Source organism: Lepidochelys kempii, chromosome 9 (assembly GCF_965140265.1).
Source record: "Lepidochelys kempii isolate rLepKem1 chromosome 9, rLepKem1.hap2, whole genome shotgun sequence".
NCBI lineage: Eukaryota > Metazoa > Chordata > Testudines > Cheloniidae > Lepidochelys > Lepidochelys kempii.
In genome coordinates, this window is record NC_133264.1 from 91,148,268 (window position 1) to 91,165,367 (window position 17,100).

Here is a 17,100-nt window from a genome sequence, read left to right on the forward strand (position 1 = left end):
CAATGTGAACAAAGGTCCACTTGGAATTAGACCCAGACATCACCACCCAAGCCTTCAAAGAACCACCAGGTGGTAACAACTCAGTCATCACCAACCTAGGTTCGACTAGAATCTGTGATAGGCTCCAGACCCAGACAGACCACTCCCCTATGCCACCCAGTAACCATTTCCATTTGACTTTTACTCATTGTAGAGTTCCAGGAATGAGCAAACTGTAGCCCCTTCAGGGACAGGTACCATCTTTCTGCAGCTCAGAGCACATAAGGAGCCGCCACGGTCAAGTGGACTCAGAACAGAGCTGGGAATCAAGAGAACAGGGGCCTGATTCTCTGCTGCCTTGCATGTTGCATAGTCACTTACCCCTATGTAAAGTGAGAGAAGCAGGTGTAACATGCTACCCAATCAGCATGGGAACAAGTCCCTCCCTTTGCACAGGTGTAAATCACAAAGTGCAAAGCAGTGGAGAATCCAGCCCAGACAGTAATAGTCCTGCCGCTGCCATTGACCCATTGCCTGAACTCCATCCATGGGGGGTTTATTTGTGTTTCAGTGGTTCCCAGAGGCCCCACTCAGGATCCAACCCAACTGCGTTGGGCTGTGTGTACCGACAGCAAACAAAGACAGCTCCTCCCCTGCAGGCTTACAGTTTAAATAATTCACTTAACCTCACTGTGCCTCATTTTCCCCATCTGTAAGAGGCACATAATAGATGACACTTTCAAAAGCACTTCAGTGACTTTGGAATCTAAGTCCCATTGACTTTGAATAAGAACTAGGCTCCTAAGTCCCATTTTCAAAAGTGATTTAGGAGCTTAAGTCACTAGGCACTTTTGAAAATGTAACCTAGTAACCCTGACTTACCATTATAAAGCACTTTGAGATCTATAGCTGATGAAAGAATTAAGTGCCGATATTACATTTAATAGTCTGGCTAGATATAAGTGGATAAGCTAGTGCTAGATTTGTACTGTGAATAGTTACCCACAGCTAATTGCGAACATGAATATAAAGTCAGATGTACAATATTGACATGTAAGCAAAAAATTATGAACTTGAACTTAGTGCTTCCTTAGAATTAGAAACAAGGTCTGTCCCAGTTTTAGAAAGGATGCTGAAGAACAGAAGCCTCTGCCATGCCTTAATGGCCTACAAGGGTGAGTTAACAATAAGCACTCTTTAATTAAGCTCCTTGAGAAAGTCAGATTCCCACTGGGCTTGTGAGCACTGCAAAGCTCTTGATTTATAGTAATTCAGTGCATGTGTTCCCTAATGCCTATGTAGGGCAGCGAATCCCCAAGCTCTCTCCAGTGTAATTAAAGGCAGGGTGTGCTCCTGCCTGGCTCACCTAAACTGTGAATAAGCTGTTAGACCTTAAGAATGTATTGAAGGTGTTCTCTTTCCATAGCATTTGGCTACCAGTTACTATTACAAAATAGTTTAGATCCCTGATTTACTGAAAGGTGTGTGTGTGGTCTAGTGATCTGAGCACAGAATTTCTGAGTTCTAATCCTGCCACTGACCAACTGTGTAGCCTTGGGCATGTCACATCCTGTTTCTCTTCCCCCCCCGCCCAATCTGTAAAATTCAGCACTGGAATATTGCTTACCAACCACACAGGGGTATTTTGCAAGGCTTAATTAGTCATGGCTGATTTTCAGAAATGCTGAGCAAATCTTGGCTCCCGGTGGGTTTTCAATACCTTTGAAAAATCAGGTCACTGTTTGTCCAGTCTAACATTACAAGAGCTGGCTGAAAACAGGGAAAACTACAAAAATATCTTCAAAAATTTATCACTTTTACATTGAAACTGGCCAATTTTACATGCTAGAAATTTGAATATTTTCAAGAAATCTCTTCTTGGCTGAGAAAATAGAATCCTATTTGGTTTGTTTGTTTTTTTTAAAATAAAAGAGTCATTGCAGTTTTCCATCCCATTTTTTCCCCCAATCAAAATTTCAAGTTTCGATGACTGTCAAACTATTGAAATTAAAAAGTAATCAGCCAGCTCTCATTGCCAGTAGTATTGGCTTTTCCCATTTTGATTTTCTATTGTTTGAGCTCAAAGGTGGGGTTTTTTGGGGAGTGGGCGGGGAGATAGGGGCTGTCAAATCTTTCCCTACTGACCGTGGTCTTTTTCCCTGGAGAAACTTGAAGATTTTGGCCTTTGTTTTGAATGAAGTGAAAACCAGTCCTAATTCATGTGGCAGCACCTTGGGGCCCTGGTCTATGACTGAGGCTCCTTTGTGCTAGGTGCTGTACAAACAGAACAAAAGGAAGGTCCCTACCCCACACTGATTACTATCTTATGTGGCCATTGCATTCCAAACTAATAAAACTCAGACTCACTGGGCCTATCCACTGTAAATGTCTGTGTTGCAAAGCTAGAAGAAAACTACAGCCTGTCACTTGCTGTATAGCTTAAGAGGGAGGGCAGTGTGGAATTTCTTTGGGAGAAATTTTAGTTGCAAGTCGCCAACATTCCTAATCTTGCTTTAGGGACAGATTTGCCTTTTACACAGATGCACCATTTGGGGAAGAGAACAAGGAGCAAAAGAATCAGGCATAACTGCAATACTAAAGATAACAGCAAGGCAGTGGGGCCATGGCCAGTGGGAAAAATTAACTCCGGCATGAAGCACATGCACCACTTAAGCTTCAAAATAGGGCTTAAGTGGGGTTTCAGTGTTCCTCCCTACAGTGATTTAACTCTGTATGAGAAGGAGAGGAGGATTCAGCCCAAAGAAATAGTTTAAGGGCAATTTCTGAGGTGTGTGAGGTGAAACATGAAAAACAATAGAGAAACAAAGTGGAGAAGACGAAAGGCGTCCTGTGGGATAAGATGATGGAACACATATGGGAAGAAAGGCGCGTAGGAGACATGGAAAGTATTCAAAGAGAAATTACTGTATGCCTAATGGTTATGTGTGCCATAGAGCTATAAATACTCCAGGATTTGGAATGAGGGGAATTTATAGAAGGAAATGGAAAAAGTCCTCAGATGTCAGGGAAGGCTCATTAAAAAGGTACCCGTAGGAAAATTCACAAATTTGAGGAAAGGGTGAAAAAACAAACTCCATTCCCCCCAAATAAAATAAAATAACAAAGACCAATGAACAAAATGAAGCAAGCAGGAGCAAGAGGCACATTAAAAAAACAAAAAACAATGTCCATTAAGATTTCCATGCATTGTTTTATCACTGTCCTCGTTTATTATCTTATTCGTTTTCTTCATTGCCTATCATGATGCAACATCTTCCAGAAATGATTTTTAAATTGCTACCGCATCATGAGTTATAAGGTCGGCTGCTGGTAATGCTGTGACCACGCTGTTCATTGGTTCCTTGTACTTCCCCATGCTGTTTGTTATATCCTCCAGTTGTTTCTTGTTTAATAGAATGTAAGCTCTTTGGGGGCACAGCTGTCTTTATGTTCAGTTTTTGTACAGTGCCTAGCATAATGGGACCCCAATTCCTGACTGGAGACCCTAGACAATGCAGTATCACTAACTGCTACTACTAATGTAAATGCATGGATCTGGTGTTCAAGTTTAGGGTTATATGTTCATCTTAATTTCTGTTGGCTCAGCAGTGTGACTTTATTTTTATGACAGGTTTCAGAGTAGCAGCCGTGTTAGTCTGTATCCGCAAAAAGAAAAGGAGGACTTGTGGCACCTTAGAGACTAATCAATTTATTTGAGCATAAGCTTTCGTGAGCTACAGCTCACTTCATCGGATGCATAGTTATGGTTATGTCACTGGCATTTATAAGCAGCTATTTTAATCTCCATTAGTAGGAAGAAAGGGGGTAAATAAACAAATAAAATGTTCTAAACCCTGTAACTATAGTTACAGCTTTCAAAAGTACCTAATGACAGGGTCCTAAGTCTCAATAGCTTTCAGTGAAACAAGCTCCTAAATACCTAGGTCACTTAAAAAACTGGAACTCAGGTTCCTGAGTCACTTAGGCAACTTTGAAAATGTTTTTATTAGATCAAAAAGTATTTGGCTTGTGTGTGAATGGGTAAGGAGAGTGGGTTAAAAAAAAAAGTTGGAAATACACCTAAAACTCCTTGATCTATTCACACAGTCAAACACTGACCACATGAAAGCTCATTTTAAGTGAGAAACACTCAGAAAATAAATGGCCAGTTCAAGAAAAGCAAATAGCATGTTTCTTCTCATTTTAAATGTGCAGTCTTTGCTTAGTTAATTCAGTCCATTGTTAGGCAGCAATATGGATCACATATCAATTAAGCAGATTAGCAGAATTAGACTCTTTTCACTAGTCTTTCACCAAAAGAAACGGGCACAAAATTTCCAGTGAGTGACGAAGCAAGCTCTCCTACATAAAAACCGATTGGTTCCATTTGTTGTCCTACTTGTTTTTTTCTAGAGTTATGTAAGTAACATTTGCCGCACTGTTGCTAGCTCATTTCCTTCCCTTGCTCTCCAGTCTCAGGAACACCACTTTTACTCAAGTCACACTGACCTCTTTTGAAAAGAAGGACCAGCATTTCCCCCAGCCCCCAAACTAAAGCCTCTTATCTTCACTAACCTGGAATATTTACTAATCAAGCTGATGGTGAGGCTCTGGAATTCTTTTAATTAGGAGGGGACTGGTTGGATAAGGTCAACTAAATACAACAGAGAATCAGCCATTCAGGAATAGAGACCATGGACAAACACACATGCAGAGCAAGAATCATGCTGACCCTTCCTGCTTCTCTTTTCAACATCAGTCAGAAAATGTGACCATATTGTAAGGCACTAAACCACTCTATCTTGGCACAGTGCAGTAATAGTCAAGAGGCTCTTGGAGACTTTGATCTTAGCTACAATGTAATAAAAACCCAGTGCAACATATTCAGGCATGATAAACATCACCCTCTTCATAACAAAATTGGGTACCAGTTGATATGTTCATTGCATTCCATTCCACTAGTGTCATTTCCATTTACCTCTGTGAATGCGTGAGACTGTCAGCTATGCAGTGGCTTATCTGCCTTATTTAGGAGCTTAAACATGAGCTGAGGGTTTAGTTCTGATGTCAGTAGATTCAAACACAAGGATGTCAATTAATGAAATCTCATGGAAAGCTAAATCAATACGTATAGTACATGGAACGGCAAGCATGTGTGCCGATAGACTTTCTTTTCAACAAATGCCAGGGCATACTCTGTCCTATTGTAGACTAGGGAAACAGAGTTTTGTGGCACAGCAATTTTGTGTGTGTGGTTAATTGGCCAGGTTGAAAAGTAACAGCAGGAACACTGAAAAAGCTCTACATGTAAGTGTTGATTTAAACAGCGACCCTGTTTGAAACAGACATGTTGAATTTTCCTTGATTGTCACCAACCATAATTTTTATCTGTTACAAGTCACAGTCAAAACAACTCTTTTGTAAATATCCCAGCAACATTTAAACTTTAGCCAGAATAGAATAATAAAATACTGAAAACAATAGTGCCATGCCATGAATGTACTCTACCAGTACATCCTAATGGCATGTTATCCATCTTTCCCACTTAATGACAGATAGGAGTGGAATAGAGACTACCTCTAGAAAAAAATAGGAACAGAAGTGATTTTTGTTACAAAAGAAAAATCAGCTGATGATAGCAGACATTTAAAACTGCTTAATTATAATAGTTCTGGAGCGACTGAGATGGCTTTAGATTATTTTACATAACTGTTAAATCCCTTCTGTGAATCATTCACCTCCTACGCTCCTGGGTGCCGGAGCTTAAAAGATGGCCAGTTATTTAACAGGCTTGGGAGTAGCTTAAAAATGTACTAGCATTTGCAGCAAGAGGACAATTGCTAGCGGGGTTTATTTAGTTAATTATCTGCACAGTCCTTGTACCTAGGCAGTATTTTGCTATTCATTTGAAGATGCATTTTATATTGCAAATTAGTTGAATTTTATTGTGTCTGTCCCATGGTGCACTTCCAATAATAAATTTTTAAATTAGATAATATACATACATATACACACCCCCAAAACAAAAGTTTCTGCTATGAGGTGGGGGCTCAGCAGTTGGAAATGACTGAGGAGAACATATGTAGGGTGATGTATTAGTGGATCACAGGATGACCATGAGGCACCAATGTGATGCAGTCATTTAAAAAACAAAAAAACAAAAACAAAAAGGAATTGCAATTTTAGGATGGATCGGGTGAGGTATTTGCAGGAGAGATAGAGAAGGATTAATGACATTGTCCCAAGGGACTGGTAAGAGCTCATCTGGAATATTGTACACATTTCTGGTCACACATGTTCAAGATTAATTTAGCTAAACTGGAAAAAGTACAGGGAAGAGCTACCAGCATGGTCAGGGGGAAAGGAAGGCCAATCTTATTAGAGGAAACTGAAGGAGCTTGGCTTTTTTTACACTAGCAAAACAAAGGCTGAGGGGGAGGGGAATGCTCTCTGTGAACACATCCAGGGCGGTAAACACCAGAGAGGGAGAAGAACTATTTAAGCTAAAGTACAATGCTGGCCCAAAAATATGACCAGTTTATCCCCATTTGAATACACTGAGTCTGGAAATTAGAAGAAAGGTTTTAACCATTAGAGGAGTGATGTTCTGGAACAGCTTCCCATGAGGAGTAGCAGGGCAAACAGCTAGCTAGTTTTAGGATGGAATTTGATAAATTTATGAATGGGACTATAGCTCGGGATTATCTGATAGCAGGAGACTGGATTTGATGACCTGGGAGATCCCCTCCAGTTCCATGTTCCAATATTTCCAGGGGAAATTTGCAAGGCTAGAAAGAAGCTGTGGGATTTGTCCTAAAGTACATTTTCCCATTTATTACAATTTGGTTTTTGTTATTTCGGATTTAGTGTTTATTTTAAAACGCAAATTATGGTTTATTTTTAAGAGTAAAGTTGTTTCTAATATACTATGAACATAAATAATGAAGACTGGAGATGTTCTGAGTCCCGGCCCACTTTAAGCTCTCTTAAAAAGAAGATTCCACACGGACCATTTGTGGCCAGAATCAGGCCTTTCTTTGCCACTTGAACAAAAGGATCTCATTTGAGACTCTGTCCTTTAATTTCCCTGGGCCTCAATTTCCCCATCTGTCAAATGTGCACAATGATGACTTCTCTCCAATCCTTGTAGCTTTATACTCTTAGCTCTTGCGGGCAGAGAAAACCCTGCTATATACATACACAATAGCTTGGACAATGAGGCCCCTAATACATTTACTGTTGTAGAACAAACAGGGACTCGTTACATTATAATTCTCCTTTAAAAGTTATAGATTCTCAGAGGATAATTTTGCAGTCAAATTACTAGTGGACTAAACTAGTTGGAAAGGAGCTGAAGAGAGAATACCAAAAAGCTGGAGACAATACAAAGTGGCCAGAAGCAGAGAGCCTCTGATTGTAGAAGGTGAAAGTGGGGATTATTGGGAGCTCATTGCAAACAAGTAGCTCACGGCTCCACAAATAGGAGTGGAAGCTTCCCCAGAACAGCTCACCATTCTAGCTAGCACACCTCCCCGTCAACACAAGTAGGAGTCTCCCAAATGCAGCTGTGAAAGCCTTTTTTGTTATTATTTTTGAAAGTTTAATCCAGCTCAGAGCCAGATTAGTGATGTCACACTCCGAGAAGAGTGGGTGGCAAAGCTCTGGCTAGCCGCTTGGGAAAGCGTGGCCTAAACATATATTTCATCCATGTCTTTTTGCGTTAGTTACCAGCTGATATAGAGCCCAATCCTGCAGTCCTTAGCCCCCACCCCCGCAGGCAACAGGAGCTGCCAGAAAGACTGAGGGTCATATTCTCCCCTATATATGGGGGAGGAAACCCTAGGAGTTCCCCCTTGCACTTGGACGTCAGCCTCCTAAAATGCAAGTAGATCTCTCTCACAGTGCCTCGTGCCTCCTTAGGAGCGGTGCTACCATTGCCCGATTCCCTCAAAGCTCAGCAGCAGCAGCTATAAAAGGGACTCAGTCGGAGTTAATGCTGCACCAGTCTCATACCACAAGGGGATGGCCTGTTTTCTGATCCCACCTGCATCCCATCCCTGAGCTCTCACACAGAGGGGTTTCAGCCAGGTGCCTGGGGAAAAAGGGGAAAGCCAGCATTCCCCTCCTGTGCCTTCTGGCTGGATTTCTGATAGTTTGGACCTCCTCTGCTCCTGGAGATGGGAAGAAGAACATGGCCTTAAGTGGGATGGCCAGCATCTTGGTTAGGAGCAGGGACTGAGCCAGAACCTCCAGAGTTAAAAGCATGAGCCAAAAGGGATCAACCCTGTGGCTACAAGAAAAGCAGTACTTGTGGCACCTTAGAGACTAACAAATTTATTTGAGCATAAGCTTTCGTGGTCTCAGATCTTCTGTCGATGAGGGGAAGAGGGAGATTGCAGGGCTGAGACATTGTCCATTAGAAGTTGGGAAGGGCAGGAAATTGATCATGTGGGATTTGCTCAGCTGATCTGTACAGATGCCACAATGCCCATTTTGAGGGGCAGTTGATGCATCCCATAAAGGAGAGCCTGCAGGCCACGGCAAGGTCATTTCTTCTGCTGGGAGTCCCTCCTCTTCAACAGCATTGCACATCAGGACCATATGTCCGTTCACACTCGATTGAAGCTGTTCTGCCTGGTGTGCCAAAAGAGGAATATCTGAACTCAGAGGAGGAAAGGAATCAGCAGAGTTCAGAGGTGCTTCTGGCTGCCATGAAGACTATCATAACAGCTGAGACAGATCACATGGGGTATCAAAACATATGCAAAAAGGAAATGCTACCAGCAAGTGCCCCGTGTTCAGGCAATCCCACAGTGGACAGTAGCACCAGGCACTGATGATAATAGCCACTGAAATGCGTGTACAGCTGGAGGTATGCTAAATGGGCAGAGAGCTGGCAGCAGCCAATTAATCTGAGCAGGCATTTAATCCCTGCCGGAGTCAGGACTCAGGTTCTAGTGGGTGTGGCTCCACTCCAAAACCAAACAATAAATCTTCAGGCCAAATTTGAGCTCTAATCAAATTTTATGGCACAGATGTTGAGTATTAATGGGGAAAGAGTAAAAGCAGAATTACAGTAGATCTATATTCTGACCGAGCACCTCCCCCTCCAATCAACTCACAGAACCCCTGGTGTAGATTCCTGCTGCTAGTGTCAGAAGTAATTTGCATTCTCTGTGAGGTAGCTGGATCAGACACTACTTGCATTATAACACACCAACTGTGCCACTTTCCAGCTGTGGAGGACCTGCAGGAGAGTTAACTTCTGGGTTTTAGTTGAGGCCCAGAAAGCAGCACAGCTGTTACTGCCTTCTTTGCTGCCTCATTTGATGTATATGCACAGAGATGGGTGGAATTTGTCCCTTAGTATTTAAAGAAGTTCCAGTTTTAAATGCTGCTAATAGAAGAATGTTGGTAAGACGACTGGGGAATTAAACCAACAAACCACGTACCTGATCCATTTCTCTGGAACTCTGGCTCTGGCACACAAGGTATATAGATGGATTTTTGGTAAGTGGAGTCCCATAGAGCATAGGGTCTGATGTTGGCCCTTTGATAATTGATATAGGCCAAAAGCAGGAACAGGGAACTCAAAGGCTGTGACAGACGTTCAAAGTAGTGAATTATGTTCACAAGGCTATAACAGTGACTCACGCATGGTAAATAAAGTCAGGTATGAACAGCAAACATCCAGGTTAGCAGGACTTCTTCGCAGACCTTGGACTAACAGTTATTTGCCCTCAAGAAATGACCATGCTTTCCAAAGCAATGGCACTTACGGTACTTACACCTATCATTCCTCTGCAAACTAAATGGCTATTGCATTTATGGTAGTCTCAGGTGAGCAAGACAACAATGAACTGACCAGACACTGATCCTGGACCCTTCTTTGCCTGCTATCTTCCAAAGCCACAGCCTGCTCCAATGAATATGCTAATTAAACTGGGACACTAGGAGATCTGGGTTCTATTCCCTGCTCTGCTACTGATCTCCTGAGAGACCTTGGGCAAGCCTCTTGACCCCTCTATGCCTTTGTCTCACTCCCACCCACTGTCTGTCCTGTCTATTTAGGCTGTAAACTCTTTGGAACAGACACAGTCCCTCACACTATATTTGGATAGCTCCTAGCACAGTGGGGCCCTGTTCTCAGTTCAGGCCTCTAGGTGCTACTATAAATAATAATTCCACTTTCCCAAATCTGTTTTTTTTATCTTGAAAGAACAGAAAAATAATCTAGAAACAAGGAAATCATGCCAGCTTTCCATAAAGACATTTTGAGAGAATCCATTTTAATTTACAAGAGTGTAAATTTGGAGTAGTTTTGACATCAGTGAAGAGGTTTTCAGTTTCCCCCATGTAACTTAGCTGGTTGTTCCTTTAATACAAACAGAAACTCTGAAAGTATGGACTGTCAACTATTAATTACATTTTCTGAAGTGATCTGTATTTCAGAGCCTTCATCAGCTGGCAGCAGTTCAGTTACTACTCCATGTTATTGCAAGCTATAGTAAATAGTCATGGACAAACGGGTCTGAATTTCAAGAAGGCAAGTGAGGACAGTTTAGTTGGCAGAGTTATCTCCTCACCTTCTTGGTTTGCCACTTACACATGTAAATTATTCTTTTGAACTGGAAGTACATCATGTCCTTTTTGCACTTAAATCAGACCCCGTAGGGAACACTAACGGAACTGCCCAACACAAAACCCTGCAACCAACCTATGACAAAAAGTCAAAACAGTCAGTTATGAAGTTTAGTAACTGAAGATGGATGTTGACAGATCTATATTATGAATCAGACCTTTAAAATACAGTGGATCAGTCCCAAATACTACTTACAGTCTAACATAAATGGATATTAAAGAACAACTTTAAAAGAAAGGTCAAGCTAGGCTCCCTCCACTCTGAATAATGTCACTGTATAATGTGGCTGACTTGAAGGCTTAGACAGTTGCTCAAAGAAAAACTTGTAATCAGGCAAACAATAAAGCACGCAGGCACACTTAGATAGATACACCGAGCTGATAAATGAAAATGGGCTAAACTGGATGTAGGTGGGTCTAGCTGAGCAAATATTTGTGTTTAAAGCGACAACACCTCTTTGTATCAAAGCAGCAATGGGCAGGTAAGTAGGTATTAATCTGGACTTTGGTTGCTCAGTTTTCGATAATGGTAACCTAGCCTACAAGTGGAAATGTCTCTGATGGGCCAGGACACGGTATTTGACTGACTGTCCTTTTTCAATGCACATTAACCTTTATTCCCTGACACGCTACATTATGGCAGTCTCGATAGTGCCTGCTACTGGTCTGTTGTTCCCAAGGCTCCATGACATGTCCCTCACTGGACAAGGAGGTAATTATAATTCCTTCTCTGGAGGTGAGACTGTTAAGCTCAAGGCTAAGCCCAGCCCTATAATGTACTGGTGGTAACCCCTCCTATCTCTTCACTGGCACCTACTCTAATGCAGTGGTTCTCAGCCTTTCCAGACTACTGTACCCCCTTCAGGAATCTCCAGCTAAGCCCAAGCCCTGCTGTCTGGGGGTGAAGCATGTAATTTAGCTTTACGGGGCCCCTTATGGCATGGGGCCCCAGCCAGCTGCCCTGCTTGCCACCCCTTAACACCAGCCCTGCATTTGTGACACCCCTAAATCCATCCCGTGATTCTCCCCCCCGGAAGGGGGGAGGGGTCACAACCTCCAGGTTAAGAAACACCAATCTAGAGGAGTTGATGTACCCCCTGGAAGACCTCTGCATACCCCCAGAGGTAAGTGCACCCCTGGTTGAGAACCCTGTTCTAACGAAGTAATGGGTCCAATTTTAGATGTGGTCAATGGAGTTCCACTCACTTACACATCACTAGAGTTGCAGTCACTTCAACCACAGGACTGAGGAAACATACGGCCGATCTTGTAAGAAGGTGTCATCCCCCCCATTTTAGCAAAAACAAAGAACCCAAACTTAAGTGTTGGACCTCAGGAAAATGTTCCTGTTAGCGTCAGCTCATTCAGACACCAAAGATTGAGTGGCATCTTACGTTGTCTGCAGTCTGACAACCCCTACTTACAGGTACATACTATGGGAAGGTTACCTCTGGATTTTAATGGACTCCCATGATCCTCTGTCTGATGCAGAATTTCTAATGGCATCCTAGAATAGTCTTGCCAGGCCAAATAGTCTTTACTACTTCAGCCAAACCTTATGCGTTTCTATAGCACTGTACAAACATTCTCTTCCTCATTAGAGCCAAATGAGGAAACATTCTGAATGCAAGGTGATTAGTGGAGGTTAGGCTCAGTAATTGATCTCCATTTAAAATAAGATATTTAAGGTTTATGTAACTTAAATGTTGCGGACGTTCAATGGACTGTGGAAATTAAACAGTAAAAAAAAAAAATAAAAATCTGTATCTAGCCATCTGTGCTTCCTGTTTGTTCACAGTGGGTTAGAATCTTAACAAAAAGATTAATGTGTCGAAATGGAAAGAAAAACATACATACAAACGTAAACAGAAAGAGTACATCTAGCCCGAGCATGGCATGAATTAATTCCAACACAAAGGGACACAGCATCTTCTAGCAGTTCATTAGGAAACCAAACTCTGTGGCAGCCCACCCCTTTCTTCTCCTAGCAGGGACCTGAGAGGAGACAAGACATTTCATGAGGAAATTTTTTATTTCCTAACTGTAGGGCCCATGCTGTGGCATGCTCTGCGGAAGGTGCACTAGTACAGGGGTTCTCAAACTTTTCCTTTGTAAGCACCCTCCCACCCCCCACCCCCCCCACAACACGTTATAAAAACTCCATTGCCAGGGCTGGCATTAGGGGTAGCAAACAGGGTAGCTCCCCAGGGCCCCATGCCACAGGGGCCCCCCTATGAAGCTACATTGGTCAGGCTTTGGCTTCAGCCCCAGGTGGCAGGGCTCAGGGGCCTGGGCTTCAGCCCCATGCAACGGGGCTTCAGCTTTCTGTCCTGGGCCCCAGCGAGTCTAATGCTGGCTCCTGAAATCTGCTTGCGCCCCCCTTCCCCCCCCCCCCCCCCCGCTACCAGGGGCGCCCAGACCCCTGGTTGAGAACCACTGCACTAGGTCATGGTGGGGAAATGGAGTGAAAGAAAAATTCCTTTGCATAGGAACCCAGTCAAATTGCAGTGACATCACCCCAGGTTTGTACAGTGACTAGGCCACACAAAGGGGCCTCCCCAATGGGCCTATACTGGCTTATACCAGCTAAGGATCTGGCCCTCTCTATGTAAAATGGAGGCTATTATATTATCCAACCTCCAGGCCTACAGACTCCTTGTGTACAAGATTAGAAACAACCTAGTCAGCGGATTTCTAATTCAACAGCCCACACCTGGCAATAACAGTGATTTTCAAAGAGCATCTCTGCTGTACGGTTTCTTTCCTTGTGCCAGAAGAAGCTCTGACCTCAAAACCTTCAAAGAGTTTCATAACCGGAATCCTTACTTTGCAGGAGGGTATTGTGTTTTCTGAAAGCCAACTCTTGCTCTAATTCCTTTTGGATGAAAAAAAAAAAAGGGCATCTTTCCCTCTCTTTTAATCTATTCTGCCATTTCCTACACTTCAGCCAGCCCACTATCTTCCTGAACTTTCAGATTCTGCTCTTTTGTGTCTTTTCTCAAGTGATCTAGAACAAACCAAACCAAGGAGTGGCATATTTAATGCATTCATACTCCACAGATCACACCAGGCCATAAGTTTCCATAGAAAGATGGATGCGTGTATCTGATCAACACCCCCATATCCGCACTCCCTGTGTCCATTGGTGGATGGGATAGGAGCTCTGATCTCAGAGTACAGAAATATCAACAGCCACAGTCTGGAAAAAGTGACTTTTGCTAAACACTTAGAGAAACCAGAGGCTTGAGAGGATATTAATAGGATGGGGTAACCAGGAGAAGACAGTTCATATGGTAATGAAAATGTGTAAGTACTTTGGAGCCATAGATTTCTATTTTTAGAGAGATGTGGGTAGTTAAATAACCACTGGCAGCTTGTGCTGAGGAAGTGATAGCAAGTGCCATACTTATTGGAAACCCCAAGCCACAAAGGAGAGAGTAATGTAATAAGTAAATTTAAATAGTGCCTTTCAACACAAAGAACCCAAAGGGCAAAAGCAAACATAAACTGATGTACAGGTACACAGGGAAGGTTTCATTTGTGAATGAAATGCAGCCAACTCTGGGGTGAAAGGTGTGAGTTCACTGAACTGCCCCAACCATTCAGGACAGGAAATGAATACCAGATTCAATTAAAATTGAAGGGGGATATTTAGGAAGGCAGTGCATAGTTATTGAAATTGGGATTTGGCCACGAAACCCTGTTAATGCCCTTAGTCCTGCAAAAAATCCTGCAAATGACTCTACATCTCAGCTCAAAAAAGAGCACTTCCAGCAGCACAGAGCTGCCTTGCACCACACCATGAAATTGGCTCAGTAATGACTCAGAAGTTGTTCGCAGGCACCATTTTCCAAAGCATCTAAGTGTTCCTTGAAAGCTTCCCATCCAAGCACAGGCCTCAGTTCATCCCTGCTTAGCTTGAGAGGGAACCACAAGAAACTCCTCTCGCTCTCTCTTCCCTCTAGTACCATAGGATGAAGCCAGATCTTACCACATCATCATCTTTGCTAGGAAGGGCTTGACTCAATGCTCGCTGAAGTCAATAGGAAGACTCTTATTGGACTTCAGGGAGAGCTGGATTAGACTCCTAAATAGCTGTAGTACATGGCAAGTCTAGAGTCTGATTACCAGATGCCATAAACCAATCTTAAGAGTGCAGGTCCAGACCCTGCAAGAAGCATTGTGTGGATGCAGAGCTCTGCTATGGCGGTAGAGCTTGGTGAATGCTCCCTGGAGGGATGTTTGTGCTGTGTTTTAAAATCCATGGCACAGCCTGGGTCTACACACGAGGGCCCATGCTACAGTGCTAAAAGTGCTGTGTAGACATGGGGGTTTTGGCAGGAGCTCAGGCTCTGAAGCCCAGGGGTTTTCTGAGCTCAAGCTCTGTTGACCTGGGCTCTGAGACTCTGCCACATGTTTTAAGATGTAGTGTACGCACACCCTTCAACCTAGCGGATGTTCTGGAACGGAGATCAAGTGTTTTTATTTCCCCATTTATTCCTTTTGAAAGCAGACATTTCATTGATGTAACAAGCTCCCTTCAGTTCAGAATCCTCCAGCAACTAATTAGCAGAGATAATAGTCAAATGTTTCAAAGCAACCCATCTAGACACACAACGGTAACACCATCAGAACACTAGAAACAAGTTATAAAACATGCAAAAAAATAAAGTCATCCTCTGCCCACCCCCTTCTTCAGCAGGTTTAGCTGGTCTAGCCAATTGCTGTTCTAGGAGACATCAGCACTGCAGAAGGACCTTCTCAGATCCACCACCTGGATAGGCTCCTCCCCTCCATAACCACAGGAGCATCACCATCAGCTCCTGAATTTCCCGTCATTAAGATTGGACCCTGTGGTAAAGCCACCACTTGCCAATTCTCTTCTAGGCCTGGTGCTGCTGAGCTTTTCAGCTGCAGACACTTCTGAGGCATCCTCATCACAACAAACCCCCAAATGCCTTGCGCATCGGACTAGGAGAGCACAGCTGTGCAGACCAGTTTGTAAAGATCTGCTGGAAAGCTGGAGAATTGCTGGCCCTCCTATGAAGTTGTCTTAGTCACCGAGGGCTAAACCCCCAAAGCTGACACCTACTCACATCCTAGTGAAAAGGAGGGGAACTCAGACTGTCCTGTCGAGTATTTATCTTACAAAATCTCTGATCCCCACTTTTTTTTGCTTAGATTTGATTTTTTAGAAAAGAAATTGCTATCTTTAAAAGTCATCATAATCCTGATAAATAGCCTGCCAATCCAGTTATCACATTTCACATAATGTACAATGCCACAGTTAAACACATTCTGCAAATGCCATACGCTGCTGTCAAAGCCTCTCCTAGACTAAACAGATTTATTGGTATATAAAAAAAAACGGTTCTCATGTCTTACTTGTTCATAGAACTACCACATAGTAAGAATCTCGTATACTGTAGGGTTGGGCTGTACAATGAAATCAGTAGTGACAAAGCATGATGCAGAGTAACCCTTTCATGGAAGAGGATGCCGAGGTCCATATATTTAGATGGGGGCCTACACATGCCTGACTTAGATATGCAAATCCCCAAATACACGCATATGAGCTGGGTGCGTGAAAACACCTACCTAGATTCATGTATGCAGTTATTACTCATGCATGCATCCCCCCCTCCCGAATACGTGCATGTTGAAAGCTCACTCAGTGTTCATCAAGCTATTGCACATGCCCTTTAGGAGGTGCTTGTAGTGAAGGTCCATTGGACTGGATTCCAATTAGAGAGATGAGTGAACCTGTTTGGACAACTTAAAAAATGGACTCCAGCTTTAAATCTCAACCTGACCTTTTATTAAGGTTAGATAAAGGGGAAGGAGTTACCCAAGTGTTAAGTATTTTCCACACCCCTCTGCACTTAGGGTCCAATCCTGCAAGGTGCCAATGTGGTGCTGCGTGCCAGCCATTGGCTCTTCAGCTTGCAGGGCTGGGCCCTTGATGATTCCAGTCAAGAGGGAGCACAAAGGAGTACTCAAATATGCCCAGAAAGGCTGGCTGGCAAGATTTCCAATCAGCATTGCAGATTTAAAGAAAAATTCAGGTAAGCTTCAGCTGTAACCATCCGAGCACTGGGGTTGTCCGCTATGGGCTTGGCAGACTGTGATAATATGGTAATTAAAGGGTTAATGATCCCACAGCACAATCTTAGGGGCTAGTGTGGAATTCATGTGAGTTGCTCTATTCCTAAGGAACAGGCAAACGAGGATACCGTGGTACAATTAATACAATGCAGCAGCTAACGGTCTAGTCTGAAGATAGAACTGTGCAGAAGAGCAGTTGGGGAGCTGCTCAGAGGAGGGCTCTCTGGGTTCTGCCAAGATCCTGCTCGCTTCCATCGTTATCTTTGCAGAGCATTCGATCAAAGCTCTCCAAAGCGAATGCTTGCGGTCCTTCAATGGCTTCCTTAACCCCGTGGCATCTCTGCCCATCGTTAGCCCAGATTAGTCCATTAAATA